The 19588-nt window shown below is 37.1% G+C and overlaps 1 protein-coding gene across 2 annotated transcripts in view; it reads left to right on the top strand.

Annotated features, from left to right (window-relative positions):
* Window positions 1-654: 654 nt before the first annotated feature.
* Window positions 655-19588, top strand: part of simj (simjang) — a 164023-nt gene continuing 145089 nt past the window's right edge. For both annotated transcript variants that reach the window (XM_067145897.2, XM_067145896.2), the window contains exon 1: window positions 655-998. The gene's annotated coding sequence lies outside the window, so the exon portion shown is untranslated. The remainder of the gene's footprint in view (window positions 999-19588) is intronic.

The following is a 19588-nucleotide window of genomic DNA, read 5'->3' as shown; positions in this document are numbered from 1 at the left end:
AGGAGCATGCTATCTGTATGGCGCCAGAGTTTCAGAATATTCGAAATGGAGCTCTAAAGACATTCGTAAAAAAATCATAGTAGCATACTTACGTAAAAATTGTAGATATTTATTTAATTAATTACTCTATATTTATTTGTGAATCTTCAATAGCCATCCTAAATTAAAAGCGCGAAATTGAACAGTATCGAGGTAAAATCTGTCGAGGATTACAAAGAACAAACAGTATGTGATACGGATCACTGTCAACCCATATACAATAGCGATGATAACAGAGGATGAAACATGTAGCCGTATTATACGTTCGCTAATTAATTCAGTGGTTAGAACTCACTGTCGAAAAGGTAATTGCAATAGTAATTGAATATATTTTAATTTAAAAGCTGTATTTCAAGGTACATAAGCCTACGGTTTGACGTCATGACGCTCCTTTTATTAGACCGCAGTTCGTGGGATGGGCCAGCTATTTAATTCTCTTTGGTGTGACATTTGACATACCCCCTACGGCTGCGGTCATTCTTCAATGCGAGTCCGGCGGAGTTATTATACTGACAAAAGTAGAGCACTTGAAGTAATTTGTTAAGACATAGCTAGGGTATGAAATAAGACTGGCAGACTATCGGCATTTAGTGAGTAAGTCCAATTTCGTAATATAACCAATAGAGCCACGTGCATTTGTTTATGTCAACTTGTTTACGGAATCCTTGTAGTACACAAGGAAGCCCCGTAGCATACAAGTAGAGACAACGCCATATTGGATCAGTGGTTAATTTTTGCGTGGATGCGTTAATTTTTTTCGTGGTATTTAAAACTTTTTAGGAATGTGAATTAAGTGTGATCCGAAAGTTGTTTTAAGATATGATTTTAGTGATGAGTGTTCATGTGAGCGGGAGTGTATACTTATCTCAGTGCTCCCGATAATTAACACCTTGTCGGTACTTTTGAAATCGATTTGTCAGGCAGTTAACAAATTTGGAACGTCCTTGATTGACCGCCAGGTATGTCCATCATTTAATATAAATATTGCATGTTGGGTATCAAATGAAACGCCTCGTTGACAGTAGTTCGCCTGTGCTACTTAAAGTATCGTGTTTGGTGACCGATTACAAATTATCTTAATTAGTTTCCAGCTTACTTGCCATGATAGCCGACGGACATTCGTAGGCCACAATAGTGTACAATGGAGTCATAAAGGATTGAGGGTGACAGTCAAGGCTAGTTCCTTAATATATACTTTCCACTGGTTATTTGTAGCATTTAATTGCCGTATGTCATCGATTGCATCTCTAAATGAAGTGTATGTATCTTTGCTTCGGATTGTGTTACTTCAACTTTCTTACCTTCATCGTTCAATAAAGTTAGTGTTTAGGCTATGTTATTGTTCAATGTGTAGAATAACATAGGTTTTAAGTCGAAAATTACGGCACTGTTATTTTTCCGATGGGATTGTCCTCATTAAACCTACTAATTATTCCCATCTAGATAGTTTTATTGTTGTGTTTTAGATTATGGTACTGAATTCTTGAATCACATCATCTTGTGTACGTATAATAAATGTCTCTTGGCTAGGCGACCAGTTTTGTTTTACTTAATTAGCTTTGCTCTTTCAAGGTAAACGTAAATTCTTTATTTTGGCTAGGTTATTGGATCATATTAATTTATAGTGGCGAATTTAGTTTGGAGCTATTTTCCAGTGTTCGTAATTACCAATGATATAATTGCACGAAGTGAGGTTAGTCGTATTAGTACCTTACCCTCGCTTAGGTTATTGAACCAACACATTAGCAAAATAAGAATAGTAGATCTATGTTGTATGTTTTCATCAGTTAGTATTGCAAAAACAACCTTGACTTCGTAAACTTCTTGATAATTGTTTCTTATTGCTTGGATTTCATTTTCGAATTCTGTCATATTGTCAGTTCAGCAGAGTATCTATTTGATGCAGCCTGTCATACCTTTTATATACATAATTAGAAAACTTCATTTGTTGTTTACCTTATTAAGATCACTATTACCGGATATTTATTTATTTACTTATTTATTTATTTATTTATTTATTTATTTATTTATTTATTTATTTATTTATTTTTGCCTTTCCCTCTGTTGTGGATGCTTCTCCTTTGGTTGAATTCAGGTTCGTTTTTGTATTGGTTTCTATACCTACCCAGTGATATAAGATAAAATCTTTGTTAAAATCTAAAGTATTTTTAAATTGTTTGTACTTAAATAAGGAAAATTATTTTTCTCTTTACAACAAAAGTAAAATTGCAGATAGATGATGTGGTCATGAGAACTTTAGAACCAACAAGTAAACAACAACAAATAAATCAACATTTAGAAGATAAAACCAGAAACAAATTCACTGCCTATCTTACACTGCCAATTGAAGAGATTAAATTTTGAAGAGAAATGATTCAGAAAGTCATTAAAATTACTAATTAAATCTTGTTTTATAGTATTTGTTGCTTTCTTCGAATATCTTTTCTTCGCAATACTGCAGGTTAGAAAGCAAATCTGGGATCTTATAGGGTAGAGCTTCTTCCGCCAACTTGGAAAACCTTAGAACAAGTTTTGTGACTGTTCCATCAGGTTGTTTCCAATTTTCGTAAGCTATTGCCATATATTCTTTTCCTCAAAGTGGTGGGCACAAACAGCAGATGATGGAGTTGGATGTCAGTCCTTTCGTGGAATGGCATGAATCTATGCCTGTTTTTTTATCTCTTCTTTAGGGAAGGAAAATGTGGACACGATGCCATTTAATTTTACAATGCTGTCATAATTTGACTTGCATCTGGGCACACAACACTTTCTAGGCCCCTGAAATGTTTTAAATAAGTTATATTTGACACATAAATTGGCAAATGTTACTTCCAGGCAGAGGTTATGTAAGTAACAACAGATGAGAAGTATTTACTTCTGCCAGCTTTAAGCAGGTCTCATTATGCCATTAATAATTTCACAAAAGATGAATGAAGGGCACAATTTGATTTCAGTACCCGTCGGAATCAAGTACGCTACAATTTAAAACAAAATATTAGCACATGGCCTAACATGTTTACATTCTGTACAGCCAGAGTACACAGTTGCCAATTCTCCCTCGCAGCTTGTAGTTACAGAGGGCGTTGCTTTAAACCTAAATATCGATCAATAATCAACAATTAAATAAGCTTTAGAAGTTGCACTTATTTTTCAAGGAAGGTTTGTGTTGTAAATCATTAGAGAGCTCATTCTTAACATATCTGCAACATTTAGAACAGTAATTATTGAATAGGGAAGGTTGTGCTTGGATTGTTTTATTTATAGAGATATAATATTATCAAAGGTTAGTACCATATCAGTCCTACACCCAGTGCGTGTGACTTCATGTTTGTTGGCAAGGCTTAGGTAGTTGCTAAATCTATCTGTATAGTTCATAACTTCGAAATAATTGCAGAACAATACTGCTTATGGAAGAGAGAACATTTATTGTTAGCCTAAGACGGGAACAATTCTTGGAATTATGCGAAGACAGCTAAAGCAAGTGAGGTTCTGTGTTAGAAGTTAGACAAACTGCAAATGAGTCCTAGAAGTTTATGAATACTTTCATCCCTGAATATTGCATGCATAGGGTTTTAATTTGGGACTAAGTAATGCGCGCAGTGTGTAGGGAAATTTTGTCTTCTATTTAAAGAACTCTCAGAACTACATTTTCAGTAAATTGCCTGCCATTTGGTTGGTGTATACGTTAAAACTGGCCTATACATTAAGGTTGACAGTTATTTTTTTAACAATTTCTGGGGCAGATACAAATACAAAATCTGCTTTTGTATTGTGTTGTAATTCGTCATTTGGTTACATTGTTTTATACACATTTTAAGGGATAAAATTACTCATTCTACTTACATACTACCTTGTCACTTCATGTTAATTTTCACGACTCCTAAGAACTTAATGTATTCTTGTTCCTATGTGTTCTTTTTCTTCTTCTTTTATGACCACATAGGATCACTTTAGTCAGTCCGTCGTTCAGGTCTCTTTGAAGGGATTGTTCGGGCTTTGCGGTCCTCCCAGTACTTCTTCAGGCGCTCTGATCTTCGTGCCCTTTCCTCAGTTGAAAATGTACGTGTTGTTGGTTTGTTTTGTGTAAGGGTAAAGCGGAGGTTTGTATTCTTGAGTTTTGTATTCATTTTTATCTTATTTGTGGTGTCTTCTGTTGTAAGGCCTATTTCCTTCAGATCCTCTCTTACTTCTCTGATCCATTTACATCCTGTTCTACAACAGATGATTTCCTGCTGTTCCCAACAGTAAAGGTTGTTTGGGATAAAGAACAAATGTTGACAGATGCTTTTATACCTCAACAGAGAAAGGGAAACTACTTCAACAGTGTTTGACTTAGTGGACATTTTCTAGACATTTTTCAAACTCTGTGAACTACTCTAATAACATTCATCACCACGCAGGTGTAAGCCTACCATGTGTTCACAGATACCATGAATTGCTGCAAGCTAAATGGAAATTACATGCTGCAGAAGTGGCATCCACTTGTATCCAGAAAGCACATTGCACATGATTGCAAGGAGTAGACCAAAGAGATCGCAAGCAGAGAGCACACTGATGGGTCACTACAAATTCTATTAGCATATTTTTAAAAAGAAAAATGACGAGTCGAAAAGTTATACAACGTTATTGTTCGTGTAAAACCATAGTAATAATGAACACTGAAAATCCTCTGATTTCTGGGGACGAGTGATTACATCCAAGGACAATCTAGGGACAGATTTCCTCTGGGGATGTCTAATAATCTTACTCTGCTTTCTCCTACCATCCCAGTTGAAGTTATTGAGATAAGAAACATCAATTTCTAAAAAACCAATAAGACTGGACTACACCATTCTGAAATGGTTATTCCCCTTATTTTTTTTTCTGTCCTTTTATTCCTTCCATGAGGATTTTCTGTCATTATCTCCAGGAGGATGCTATCCTCAGGTTCCAACTCCTATGTAAGAACCACAGAACTGAAGTTCCCACGGTACACAGCTTATTCGGTAGATGTTACATGGGAAGGTTCAACTATAAGTACATTATTTTGTTTTTATTTGCAAACTCTGTCATCATGGATACCGTATTTGACTAAATTGTTCATGTAGACTTCTTATAGACTATTGTTTTTTATTTTCTCCTGTTGTTGTCTCTTGTCTCTCAGTAGGTATGCATTAGTGTTGCCATATTCAATCTTGGTGCTTATAGATGACCATTTCACTTTGAGTGATTAAATGCAAGTAAGTTCGGAACTAAATATCTTCAGTGACAATCTAACCTCTTCATTTGTCTCCTCCTCCTCCTCATCGTCAACATCATCATCATCTTTTCCCCTCAATTACGTGGAGTTGCCACTTTGCGTGGACTTCGCCTTGTTTTATGGCCGAATGCCTTTCCTTGATGCCAGCCGTATGTGGAGGGATGTATTCACTTTTCGCATTTATCTGTGGTGGTTTGTAATGTGATGTGTTATATGCAAATGAAGATATGTATTATGATGAACATAAATGCCCGGCACCCACGCTAGAGATATTAGCCATTTAAAATCTCTTTGTGTTCAGCCAAGGAGCCAGACCTCTTCTGTATGAGTCGGATGGGAAAATAACCTACCTATCTCATCTCTTTATGGAAGTTACTGAATATTTTGTTTGTGTAGTATAAACTTCATAGAATATTTAAAACATTGAGTGTGTGACAAAAGCATCAGCTGGGAGACACATTACAACTTCGTCAAATGCTACGTATATTCAGTGCTGCTGTATGGTGCTGAAACCTGGACTCTGAAATGTAACACCATTAAGATAATAAACGCCTTCGAGATGTGGGTGTTCCGAATGATGTTACGGATCTCATGGACTGTAAAAAGTTTCAAACAACTGACCACGTCTCCAGTGCTGGCGTACTCGGATGCATGAGAAGGAAACGAATGTTGGTGTGTACAATCAAGAAAAGAAAGACAGCCTACCTTGGGCATATTATGAAGAATGATAAGTACAAGTAAATTGATCATGCAGGGTAAAATTGATGGACGTAGAGGTTGTGGCCGAAGGTAACACTCTTGGTCGAAGGTAACACTCTTGGCTGAGGAACTTACGGGATTGGACAGGACTGGATTCGAATAGACTGAGACTACAGCCGAACATCGCACAGACTTCACTGCGATTGTGGCCAACCTTAAGTAATGGAGAAGGCACTGCAAGAAGAAGTGGTTAATTTATGGTGGTGTTAAGTTCCTGCAATTCTTTAGTGTAGGTGTTTTGACATGCAGTTGCTTCAAGTTTCAGTTGAAAAGGCTGTAAGAACTGTCCATTGATCATACAGATAGGCATACTAAGAAATGTTATAGTTATTTTCAACATTGTTAGTTTTTATAAATGTAATTACCTGAATATGATATGTTTTAACCTTGAAGAATGAGATGTTTATCATTCACTGCAGAAGTAGTAATGCATCAAGCTTGTTGATCATTACATTTCAACATATTAAATTTTTACTTATGAATTAGGTGAATGAGATAATCACAGCACGTCAGTTACGATGTATTCGTATGCAGATGATGTAGTCCTGGGATCAAGCAACCAGGAAGAGTAAAAAAAATGCAATGGACAAGCTAGAGAACTATAGTACCAACAACGGTCTTGTACTTAAAAAAAAAAAAAGACAGTTCAGATGATATCCTGAAAACGGGGAAGAAGCCCAGCTAATGACAGAACGCAGTGTGGAGGGGAGGGCCTCTTAAAGTTGTGAATTCATTCTGGGCATCACAGTTCAACCTTCAGCTGTCTCTAAGGAGATCTTTGGCAGCCATCAGAATTATGGATGACATCAGGGTACGTCAAGCATAGGCATGATTTTATTTTATACTAAGATTCTAACAGTGCTAATCTATGGGCTATTGAAAATGTTAAAGCTAGGTTCCTGAAAAAAACTCTTGGAATCTCCAAGATGTATCTCTTTAAGATAGTCATATGAACTAGCTTCAAAGTCATTCCTATTGGAAGATCTGAAAACCAGACTGCAGCCCCCATCTACGAGACAGGAAAAGGAACTCCTTCGGATGAGATTATGGAAACGATCAGAAATCAATCCAGACTTTTACTCAACAGATGCCATACTCAATCAAAATTGGACTGGATCAAATAATATAAGAAATGTCTTAAACAGGTTGACGGTATATGGCTTTCATCATAAAATTAATAATTTTCTTCAATCTGGAAACCGGAAACTCCTGATGTCTTTGGTGTGCCATTACATACTCCTGTTGTAGTATTCATTACCTGCAAAATCACTAGTCATTTTAAAGAATCATTGTACATAATAAATTAGGATTATGGTATTTTTCTGTTAGTTGATCAATGAATCTTGGTACTGACATTATTCTTGATGGCTTCTGAAATTACAACCATTTCAAAAAGTGCTTCTAGGTATACTAAGATCTATTCATCAGTATTATTATGGTTGGAGAAACTAATCCATTCCCGTGCAATGACTGAAATATCTGTCATGCTGCAGAAGCTCTTCTTGGTTGCCATGGATACATATTGTCTTTCAATAATGTTCACAATGTACCTTGGAGATGTTGATTTTTGTATGCTTCAATTCCTACTTGTTCACAGCCTGCTTGATTGTTATTTCATTATCAAATAAGTTATGAAAGTTTGTCATGTCACATGGCACGAGAATGTAAACAAAACATCATGGCTAACTCGTGTGAAGTTGAGCGTGATAAAATATGTTTTTTAGAGGACATTGACTATAGTGACACTTTCTTTGAGGTAAGTGATGGTGAATTATCTTCAGCAAATGTTAGTGAAAGTTCTTCAAGTGAATTAGAGAGTGATAATAGAGAATTTGCATCAGTTGGTAATAAGCCTAACCTCCAAAAGTTGAACTGGTCACTGACGGACAGTTAGAGCTTCTGAAATAGGTTTGTGCTGTTCAGCTGCTGAATGCACTTGCCTAGTCTAGTTCTGTTCAGCTCTTGCTCAACATTAGGTATAACCTTCTGTGAGACGTGTAGTTAGCTAACGAGTTGCCTAAAGTTTACTCCAACTGAAAGACTGTTTTTCTACCTAGTATCAGGAGAGAAGTGACCGCTAACAAAGAGTGATACCATGTTGTATATCGCCGTTGCCGGGACAAAACCTCCTATATGATAGTATTTTTGGAGATATACTGACCTGCAGTATTTACATTATGAAGAGCGAGAATGCCTTGACAATATTGCACCTTAGAAGGCATAACCTTACCGGCCATGTTCTAATCTAAAATATTTCACATAGGAGGTTTTGTCCTGGCAGCGACGATATGATGCATGTTTATTAACTTCCTGAACAATGACTACTGTCTGGGAGGAGCTGTTTCCAAACATGGATGGATGTCGAATGTTATCTGAACATCTACCCGTTGTGGCGAAAAGAAATAGTATGTGGTATCAATAAATTATATATTCATAGGAATGACAAAAACGTTGTAAATCACAGCACAGGTAATGAAAAATGATCGACCCACGGCACAAAGGATCATCAAACAGTATACATTTCGAGCTACTCAGCACCTAAGGCAGGCAGGTATCATTTCACTGGTGGGAACTTGTCAGACCACGGAAGGCCGTATGTCAGATACCCAAAACCATACATCTCGTTAGGTTATAGCAACACAAAAACTAATGTGTTAGATATGACATTTATCAATCAGCAGAGTCAGTGGAACTTCGGCGGGCTGACCGAGAGGGCCGTCCGTGGTAAGTGCAGAGCAAAAAAAAAAACAAACAAAAAAAAAGAGAACAGAGGGGAGGGAGCACACAACAAACAAAAATTAAAGAAAAGGGAATCAATTTAAGCAAGTTATATTTCGACCATAAATGATCAGAACAAGCAGAGTGCAACAATCCAAGAATAGGAATCCCAAAGATTTTAGTAAGGGCTCGGCCCTCTTAACAGTAGAATGCAGTCGAGACAAATCTTGATTAAAAATTGTTGCAAATAACACCAATAAGTTTCTGCAAAAATCCAAGACCCGTAATCGGCAGAGAACCACAATTAGTATATTTTTAAAATTTTTTTTTTTTTGAAAATGACACTGCTTAAGAAAGAAGGGGGGGGGGGGTATTAATACAATTTGACAATAGTGATTAAAGGCTACGCTTACAATCAAATATCAAACCCAAAATGGGGTAAGTAAAATAGAGGGTTAGAGCACGTTACAAAACAGAAATATACGAGTTAATACCGTGGAAGAAAAAAGGAGACAGGCTGAGAAGGGAAGGAAAGGGAGGGGGATTTTTCCAGGCTAAGTTGGTAGTGTGAGCGGCCTCAAGAAAAGTTCAGGATGTGGCAACACTTCTAACATTTGTCCAGATGTAGTTTATCATGTAAAGTAGAAGATTAATTAAGATATCAGTCTGAAGGACTCTGTTAGAATGAAAGCCAGAAGTGCATAGAATAATCAATCGTTCAGTCTTCCTAACATTTGTCCAGATGTAGTTTATCATGTAAAGTAGAAGATTAATTAAGATATCAGTCTGAAGGACTCTGTTAGAATGAAAGCCAGAAGGGCATAGAATAATCAATCGTTCAGTCTTCAAGTCTTGATGAAAACACGAAAGATGAAAAAGTTATAACATTTGCTCACCCAGTCTGTATGAAGATTTTCAATGCAGCTTTTCACAGAATAAAAATGTAAAACATCACAACGGACCAGCCGCCTGCAAAATATTCTGTTCTCTCCACTCGGGGATAATTTCACTCGATGTCTGACCGGCGAAACGAAGTAATAGCACGCTTATATAGGTGGTGAAGTGAGTACAGAAATTACTCGAAGAAAAATACGTAGCGTGACATCACAGCGGAGCAGCAGCAGTGGAGTGGAACAGCTGAGTGAGCAAGCAGATGGTGAGAATATGGCAGCAGTAGAATGCGACGGATGGTGGACGGTAAGAGGAAAAAATCTTGATGTAATAGAGAGGCCATAACACCTTTGGGCACTTAGAAAGCTGGACAACTTGAAAAACTCTCAGCAGGCTAAGATCATGAATTGGCTGAACCAAGGACAACCTCAGAAGGTCGGGAATTTTTAAGTCTGACTGTGGGAAGTGTGACTGCAGAGGATGAAACCTCAGGGCACATGCTTTGGTATTTTCTGTGTCTTACATCATGCACATTCAATCAATACTGATCAATCAATACTGATCTGCATTTAGGGCAGTCGCCCAGGTGGCAGATTCCCTATCTGTTGCTTTCCTAGCCTTTTCCGAAATGATTTCAAAGAAATTGGAAATTTATTGAACATCTCCCTTGGTAAGTTATTCCAATCCCTAACTCCCCTTCCTATAAATGAATATTTGCTCCAGTTTGTCCTCTTGAATTCCAACTTTATCTTCATATCGTGATCTTTCCTACTTTTATAAACGCCATTCAAACCTATTCGTCTACTAATGTCATCCCACGCCATCTCTCCACTGACAGCTCGGAACATACCACTTAGACCCACCCTAAATCAACTGAATATTACAAAGTTTTGGGCCTGTATTATTTTACGGACAATGTTTTAATCTGTTCGTTAGTTTTAAGTTTTAGATTTTGATTTCATCCTAATTTATGATCTAAGAAAGTTGTAAATAAAATTGTGTCAACACAGATATCGCGAAGAGTTAGTGGTCATCAGCAAAATTTCATTACACCTGTATATCGATAATCATTGGCAAAGTTCTGGACCTTCTGCCAAACGTTTGACAGCCATAAGATGCTGTCAGCAATGTGGTCTCTATTGATTACAGCAATGGAGTACCCTACTGCTTGCAACACTGATGGAATATATCAGAAAATCTGATGCCTTGACGAGGATGTTTCAACTGAGGGAACAAATCAAAGTTGCAATGACTTGTGTTAGGGAAATATGGAGGATGCTCCAAGACTTCCTGCGCAACATGCCAGTCGCTACTTTTGCCACATGGCAATGCCCATTGTCATGCAAGATGCATTGTCCCACAAGAAATATGCACGTTTTTGCAGCATTGGGGGAAGCGAATGGTGCTTAAGGAAACTGCGATAGTATGCTGCTGTACGTTGGGGTACAGCATGACTAATGATGACACTTTCGGCGTTGTATGTAACTATCAACATGAACCTCATACTATTGGGTTCCTGTTAAATTTTCTTCGGGCAGAGCGATAATGTGTGGCACCATTCACTCGATTGATGCTTTAATTCGCTCCTATGCCCATGTTTCGTCAGTGGCCACAATACAGCTGGAGAAATGCGTCCCCTTCGTTGCGGTATCTGCCGAGGTGGTCACCATCTACAGTATACCGGTGCCATTTCTGTACGTCTGTGAGGTGGTGGGGAACCTAACCAGATGCAGTTTTCCTCAAGTTGAGAATATTCTCCAGCATGTGCCACACCGATTGGTGACTGATGACAACTTCTAAGAATAATTTGTGGACAGTCCATTGGCAGTCTGTGGAAATGAGGCCTGACACTAACTCTACCTGGTCATTGGAAATGGATGGTCGACCTGTGTGGGGTAAATCGATGGACACATTCCAACCCCTGCAGAGTGCACTTACCACATGCCAACCCTTGCAGAGTGCACTTACCTATTGTGCAACTGTACGATATGGTAATGGTTCATTCAGGTTCTTGTCAGCCTTGGTGACATTGCCCTGCAATTTTATCACGGATCACCTGTATTTTGTTTAACAGTTGCTGTTCTACCTTTGTAAACACGTGTTATAGCAGTATAGAACACGTTGCCCACTTTAGCAGTTCACACAGACACCACCACCCCCTACACTAGGGATGGCAAACCTTTTCCAACTAGCATGTCAATTAAGGTCTTGTTTATTAATTTTTACTGTCTAGTGTACCATCATTTATTTTCCTTTTAAATTATAAAACCCCCTCATTTGATTTCATGTAGATATTAGATTGCATTACATATAAATCCATTCGACTGAATGTTTCATGGTTTTATTTTGCAAACATCACTGGAAATTTCATTTTTAAAGACAGATGAATTTTGGGAATAAGATATATTTTTTATTTATCCTAATAAAATTTGTAAAAAGTATGACCAAAGCATTAATTGAGGGGTATAGAAGCAGAACTCGCATTGTCCACTTTTCACGATTTTCGGTAAAGCGAAAAAACTCAAATTGTGTACACCTGGACGAATCTTGCTATATACGTTTCAGTTTACATCTTGAACGTGATAATAAATGCTGGAGAACATCTTTTCTTGTGGAAAGTAAATGTGAAGACTGCAAATTACATTTTAAGTTTGGAGAATGTGAGTTTTGCTCCACGTATTTGGATAATGAGAGTTATGCATCACAGGGTTGTGGATAATGTAAGTTTTGGTATAAACACTCTTATGTTTAGTAGGCTATATGAAGCTAAGAAACAGGATTCAAACAGTGAACAGAAGAATATAAATAAAAGAAAAATGGACACTTGGAGGAGAATAATAATAAAAATACAGTTTATTAAACAGTAATGCGTATTGATAATACATGTTTACTAAAACGGAATTATAGTACTGTACCTCAAGATGTTAACATGAATGACCTACATTCCCACAAATCAAATCAGTTCGGAATAACTTAATTTCCTAGCGGAATAGATACATTGAAAGTTCTTAAACTATTTAAATGAACAGATGTGGAGCTTCTTCCTGTAGCTGGCAATGAAGAACATTGTCTTCTTGTTCATCCTCATTGACATCTGCATTTCCATCTGCAATGCGTTTATAAAAGGAATTCTGTCTCCCTTATGGTTTGGAATGAAATATTTTGTCCTGCAAGACTGAATATTGAATCTTTCTGTGGTGGGCCTCTTTCTTTTCGTGCCTACAGACTCCATAAATTTTAAAACATAGTTGTCTTGGGAAACTTTGTCCTTATGAAAATAGGATCTCTCATGAAACCCGCGAAGGACTTGAGCTCCAATTGTACGACATAAGAAGGCTCCCTGACGTTGTTTGCACTCTGGAATCTTTGGTAACCTCTTTGCAGAATATCTGGAAGAAAACAAATTCAAAACATGTAAATACAAAAACTTGGAATAGTGAAACCTTATCTTAATACTCCACCTCCAGAGCAAGAATGTGCACATCCAACTCGCCTCATTTGTTTAGCCTTGTTTGTTTTCCAGTTAGATTGATCTCTACTCCTCTTCTGACCTCTATCCTCTGGAGAACATTGTTTCACACTTTCTCGCATTTATAATAACCCTTATTTTGGGGAACTATTTATCTTAATTCAACAACTGATGTACTGATAAAGCCTTCATCTAACAATATGACATAGTCTGTAACCTAATGTAAATATGGGATACCCACAATGCACCCGGAAACTATTGTAGCAACACGATTGGTGTAACCGGAGAATGTGGCTTTTGCTTCGTTTGTGCTGGGAAGGGGATAATGTGAGTTTTGCAACTAACCCTGAATTTCAGAATGATTTTATACAAGTAAAATGTTGGTTTAGCTACAAGTATTTTATTGGAAATGATGCCCATTAAGGTAGAGAACATGCCTTCACACAGAACTCAATATGGAAAAAAATGGAGAATGTGAGTTTTGCTTCTGCACCCCTCAATTGTGACATACTTGTTTATTAAAGTGTAATAATGAAATATGCTATGTCGCAAGATTTTTGACCTATTTATTACATGTTAAAAAACCATTAAAATATGTTAGTATGCTGTGTGGCATGCCACAGAAGTTGTGTTCACATGTCACCTAGTGGCACGCGTGTCATAGGTCCCCATTCCTGGGGAAATGGACGGTCGACCTGTGTGGGGTAAATTCATGGACACATCCCAAACCCCACAGGGCGCATTTACCCATCATGCAACAGTACAATATGGTATTGCTTCTTGTCAGCCTGGGTGACATTGCCATGCATTTTAATCACGGATCACCTGTATTTTGTTTCGCAGTTGTTGTTCTACCTTTGTTATCATGTTAGAGCAGTATTGAACGTGTTGCCCACTCTAGCAGTATAATGGTCCGTTATTGGACATTATAAATTTCCCAGCTAACTCATTCTTGGTTGCCTGCATTTCGCCCCAGTGTGCTAAGTTGGTAAATAATACACCCACCAAGACACATGGCTAGTGCACACCATGGAGGCCACTGCATAGGCTATTAAAATGGCGGCAGTGAGTGTGTGATATATTAAGTGAAGTGACGAAAAAACAAATTTATGTGAGTGATATCCACAATTCTTTAGGAAGATACTGCAGATCAGTAACATTAATAACCCAGGAAACCATTAAAACAAAATCGAATTAGCACTCAAACAGCTACAACTAAATAAATAAGATAAACAACATCATGGTGTTCGTGTGCTCCCTGTGTGGCAAGAAAATAAAAAACAATCAACAAGCTGTAGGCTGTGATGGTAAATGCGAACGTTGGTTCCACGTAACATGTGTAAAAATGAACAAAGAAACTCTTCAAAATTTCCGTAAGGAAGAACAATTCCAATGGTCGTGTAAACGTGAAGACTGCATTGCACAACCTAACATAAATGAGGTTATGGTGAACTTTCCCAAACAACTTGAAGAGTCCCTCAAAGTACTAACGGAAGAAAACTAAGAATTACGGAAATTAGCAACTGTTCTTTCCGAAAAATATGATGACCTCAAGAACGAACTAGGCACTTTGAGGAAAGATAAGAAAAATGCGGAAATTGCGACAATGGCAGCCGTGAACGAGCTAGAAGATTTGAAGCAGTATCAACACAAAAACAATTTACTGAAAAGGATGAAAAAGTTTTCCAGAAAGTAACTGAAGTTGGTAAGGCGCTGGGAGTCGATTTAAAGCCCAAAGATATTGACGCTGCACACAGACTTCCATCCACGAAACCTGGACCACAACCTATCATCGTGAAGTTTATTAATCGATGGAAGAAAGAAGAAATCCTCAGTAGCAGACGACAAAAAAAGACACTAAAAACGAACAAAATCGGATATAGTTCGGTAAATAACATCTATATCAACGAGTACTTAACGCCTAGGAAGGAGACCCTCGCCAAAAAATGCCGCAAGCTACGGCAACAGGGGAAAATATTTGGCACATGGATCAGGGACTGTAAAGTGTATATCCGTAAGTTCCAGGACGGTCCTTCAAGGCTAGTGGCAAACCCTGAAGTTCTGCATGAACTTGCTCACTTCGGCTGATCTAGAAACAACGAGGTAACCTTTCCTTGTGTTGTACCCGCTTCAATTCCAAGCTTTCTTTTCTTAATTTCAAATTTTTGACCTTACATAACCAAACCTGGATCCTGAAAACAAATTTCTTAAAGTAGACGAATTTAAATGTGAAACCCTAAATAATTATATTAAAGATAGTTTTAGAAAGTAGATCATGTGATTTGAAAGGCCTACACATAAATGCACAAAGCATGAAAAATAAATTTGATGATATCCAAATTATCTTAGATCAGATTAAAGAAGTAGATATTCTTGCATTCTCTGAAAATTGGTTAACCAACAAACTAACCCACGCTTTTGAAATAAAAAAAACTACACTTCTCATCATGTGGTAAGGGAGCAGATAGGTGGGGGTGTTTCGCTTTATGTTTCAAACAAATGGAAAAGCAATGTCGTAAATGAAATAAATAAATCTCATAGCATACTGCAAGTCATGATTACAAAAAGAAATCAAAGATATGAAATCATTACCATTTATAACCCACAGGAAAGTAACTCGCCAAGTTTAATGTTTGATCTAGAAAATATCCTAAATAGTAGTTCAGGGCATACTTCAATAATACTTGGAGATACAAATATAGACTTGCTTTCAACCTCCAGAAACAGAACTTTGTATGACAATTTAATAACAACTTATGGCTATATAACATATAACAGCAAATACCCAACTAGAGTAACGAAAACAACCTCCACATTAATTGATCACATACTTGTCACAAATAGTAGTAAAAAATTTCATGTATTCAATATAACGAATAACTTAAGTGATCACTACCTACTGGTATGTGAAATTTCTAGTGAAAAATCAGTTCCAGTAGTACCAATAGTCAAAGATAGTGGTAAGCAATTTGTAAATTACAACATATTAAATCAGTATATCCTACAAAATAAATTTAACCGTGAGGAAATGGATATAAACACTAATTATAATAAATTTATTGAGTATATTAGCACAGGAATTGAAACCAGCTCAATTTCAATAAAAAGAAAGAACCCCAAAGACATTCCCCTAAAACCTTGGGTTACCCAAGAATTACTAACAGATAGTAGGTTCGAATCCCACTATCGGCAGCCCTGAAAATGGTTTTCCGTGGTTTCCCATTTTCACACCAGGCAAATGCTGGGGCTGTACCTTAATTAAGGCCATGGCCGCTTCCTTCCAACTCCTAGGCCTTTCCTATCCCGTCGTCGCCATAAGACCTATCTGTGTCGGTGCGACGTAAAGCCCCTAGCAAAAAAAAAAAAAAAAGAATTACTAACACTGATTCACGTCAGAGACTCACTGTTTTCAAAAACTAAAGTAAAAAACCTGTCTGCGGAAGTAATTGAAGAATACAAAAGAATCAGTAATAAAATAACCAAATTGAAGAGAGAGTTACAAAAAAGGTATTATGAACACAGGTTACAGAATTGCAAAAACCAAAAAGAAACATGGTATATAGTCAATGAAGTGTTAAATAGGAAGCTTGGACATAAACATGAAATCAGCCATCTGGTGGTAAATGATGTCAGCATTACAAACACAGAGAACATATGCAATAATCTAAATGAACTATACGTTAACAGCTGAAAATATAAGAAAAGGTCTTCCTGAAGATGAGCAAGTTTATGGCAGCACAACAGCTGAGAGTCAAACTAATAGTATTTTCATGTCTCCAACTGATGAATGTGAAGTGCTCAAAATTATCACTTCTCTAAAAAATAAAAATAATTTAACAGAAGATAAAATAACCAATGTCAAGTTAAAAAGCTGTGTTGAAAGTTTAGTGCCATATATTTTGGAAATTATTAACCGTTCAATTCTCAGTGGAGAAATACCTCAGTTACTCAAATGTGCCAGAATTGTACCTATTTTTAAATCAGGAGATAACACAGATCCATCCAATTACAGACCAATTAGTATATTATCTGCAATTGGAAAACTCATAGAAATGGTAGTAAAAATTAGATTGGTGAATTTTCTGTGTAAAACTAATTACTTTTCCAATAATCAATATGGGTTTCTCAGAGGAACTGATAATGCTGTATTTGATACAGTAACAGATGTTCAAAAGACCTTAGATGAAAATAAATAAGCAGCAGGGCTACTCATAGATCTTAAAAAAGCATTTGACGTGGTTGACCACAAAATACTTCTGAACAAGTTAAAATTAGCAGGAATTAGGGGTTTAGCACCCAAATAGTTCCAAAATTATTTATCAAACCGAACACAATATGTGATGATTAACGATACTAAAAGTTCTAAGCAGCAAACAAAAACGGGAGTACCGCAGGGCTCAGTACTAGGTCCTATTCTATTTTTGATTTATATTAACCCCTCAGCGTCGCAGCCATTTAAAGAGCTTCCTACCCCGCGGCCGGATGAGATTTCAACTACGCGCGGCTGAATGACATTGATTCACTTCAAGCGTTACTACAAGTATAAGAGTAGCCCGATATTCACGAAATTTGGAATTCCGTATGATAGAACTATGTACATGCAGATAATTGCATAATTGTTTCATATTTCCTTAGTAATTTAGTTTGATGTGATAGAGTTCGAAGCACTCTTCGAGACAGAGACCCAAGTCACACTCCTGGCAGCAGTACATCGACTTCTTCTTTTCGCCGTGTTTTGAACATACGATGCAACGTCTCTGAGGTTTGTATTTCTCGCTCTTGGGTGCTAATTTCCTAATAAAATGTCTTCCCTGCAACCTTGGAACTGTATTATCTGATGCGTGCAGGCCTTGAATATTTCGTTTCCCTCCGAGCGAGCGTATTTTGTAAACAAACTTTCCATCAGCTGAACCCGATAACTGCTCAATGTTTGTCCCTGTGACATATCTGAATATTATTAGAGAATTCAGGATTCAGAATTCACTGTTGAAAACTTCCCTTTGTCCTCTATAATTATCTATAATCTCCTACACGAAATCCAAGTACTGGTTCCACCTCATCGTCACTCTCATCATTTACCACTGCATCCGCTACAGCCACATCATCTATTTCATTATCACTGCTGGTAATACTGTCACTACTACTTCCGACTAAACTTTCATCTGAATTATACAATATTTCAAGCACGTTACTGTCAGTCAAACCACGGCTGGAACTAGACATTGAGCGCGGCGCGTCACACGGATTGATGAAGCTGCAGCGGGACCGAAAAGAACAGGATGAAACTGAATGAGGGGAATAACATTTATGACGAAAAAACCAACTCGATACATATATCAGATAAAAGGTCGAGACGTCGTCTTTCAAACGAGATATATATCATGAACAACTGGTTCTCGTATCGTATGACAGAAACCAGCACTAACTCATGCCTACACAGTGCGCTCGTGGAGAGTTACGAAAATATTACAAGCTGAGAATAAAGAGAAATATAACAAATAAACCGCACTCTTCATGTAAAATTAGAGCAAAGAACACGTGAAAAGACAAACTTCTCAGAATATCACTTCTTTATTTTATTCTGTAGGAAAGAATGAATAAAACAGACTATATAAAAAAGCAGAGATTAGTGCTCAGACTTACTTGACAAATACTTATCCTTGCAATAACAACTTCATTTTAACGATTTTCAATTCTTATTTACAACAGTGATAAACCCGAAAATGTCTTCTTGGAAGCAAAACAATTTGCATATCCATAACTCGAAAACTCTTCGCGCTATAGCCGTAAATGCGAAACCATGTATGGGTCTATACCACGTATAGAGGTCGGCGGCTACAGAAGAAAAGAGGGTCTATACCACGTATAGAGGTCGGCGCTGAGGGGTTAATGACATACAATCTTTAACACTAAGGGGAAAATATAAAGTATTTGCCGATGATATCTTAATAACTTACAAAGGACTATGTGAAACGCAAATTATGGAAGATATAAATTGTGACTTGGACAAGTTATCGGACTGGGCTTTATCTCAAAAAATGATCATAAATGTGACTAAAACAAAATACTTAATCTTTCATAAAACAGTCCATAAGACCACAGAGGATAACACTGTTACCCTAAAGGACCAAGTAATAGAGCGAGTCAACTCAACTAAGTATCTTGGTATAATATTAGACTCAACACTTTCCTGGAAAAGCCATATTGATTATGTAATCAGCAAAATTATCCCATTGATAGGAATAATGCACAGATTCTAAGATACAGTAATTTTTCTTATCAACAATTGAAGGGTATATATTATGCTTTATTTGGGGAAGATGTAACAAAGTTTACATTAATAATTTGGAAATCCTACAAAAAAGAGCCATCAAAATCATGTATGGATTCCCCTTCCTCAAACCGTCACATGAAGTTTTTTCAGAGTCAAATATTCTGCCATTCCTTAAACAAATTGCATTTTCATCAGCAGT

Source organism: Anabrus simplex, chromosome 4 (genome assembly GCF_040414725.1).
Source record: "Anabrus simplex isolate iqAnaSimp1 chromosome 4, ASM4041472v1, whole genome shotgun sequence".
NCBI classification, from domain to species: Eukaryota; Metazoa; Arthropoda; class Insecta; order Orthoptera; family Tettigoniidae; genus Anabrus; species Anabrus simplex.
Note: the sequence above shows the minus strand (reverse complement) of the source record. Positions and strands in the feature narration are given on the sequence as shown.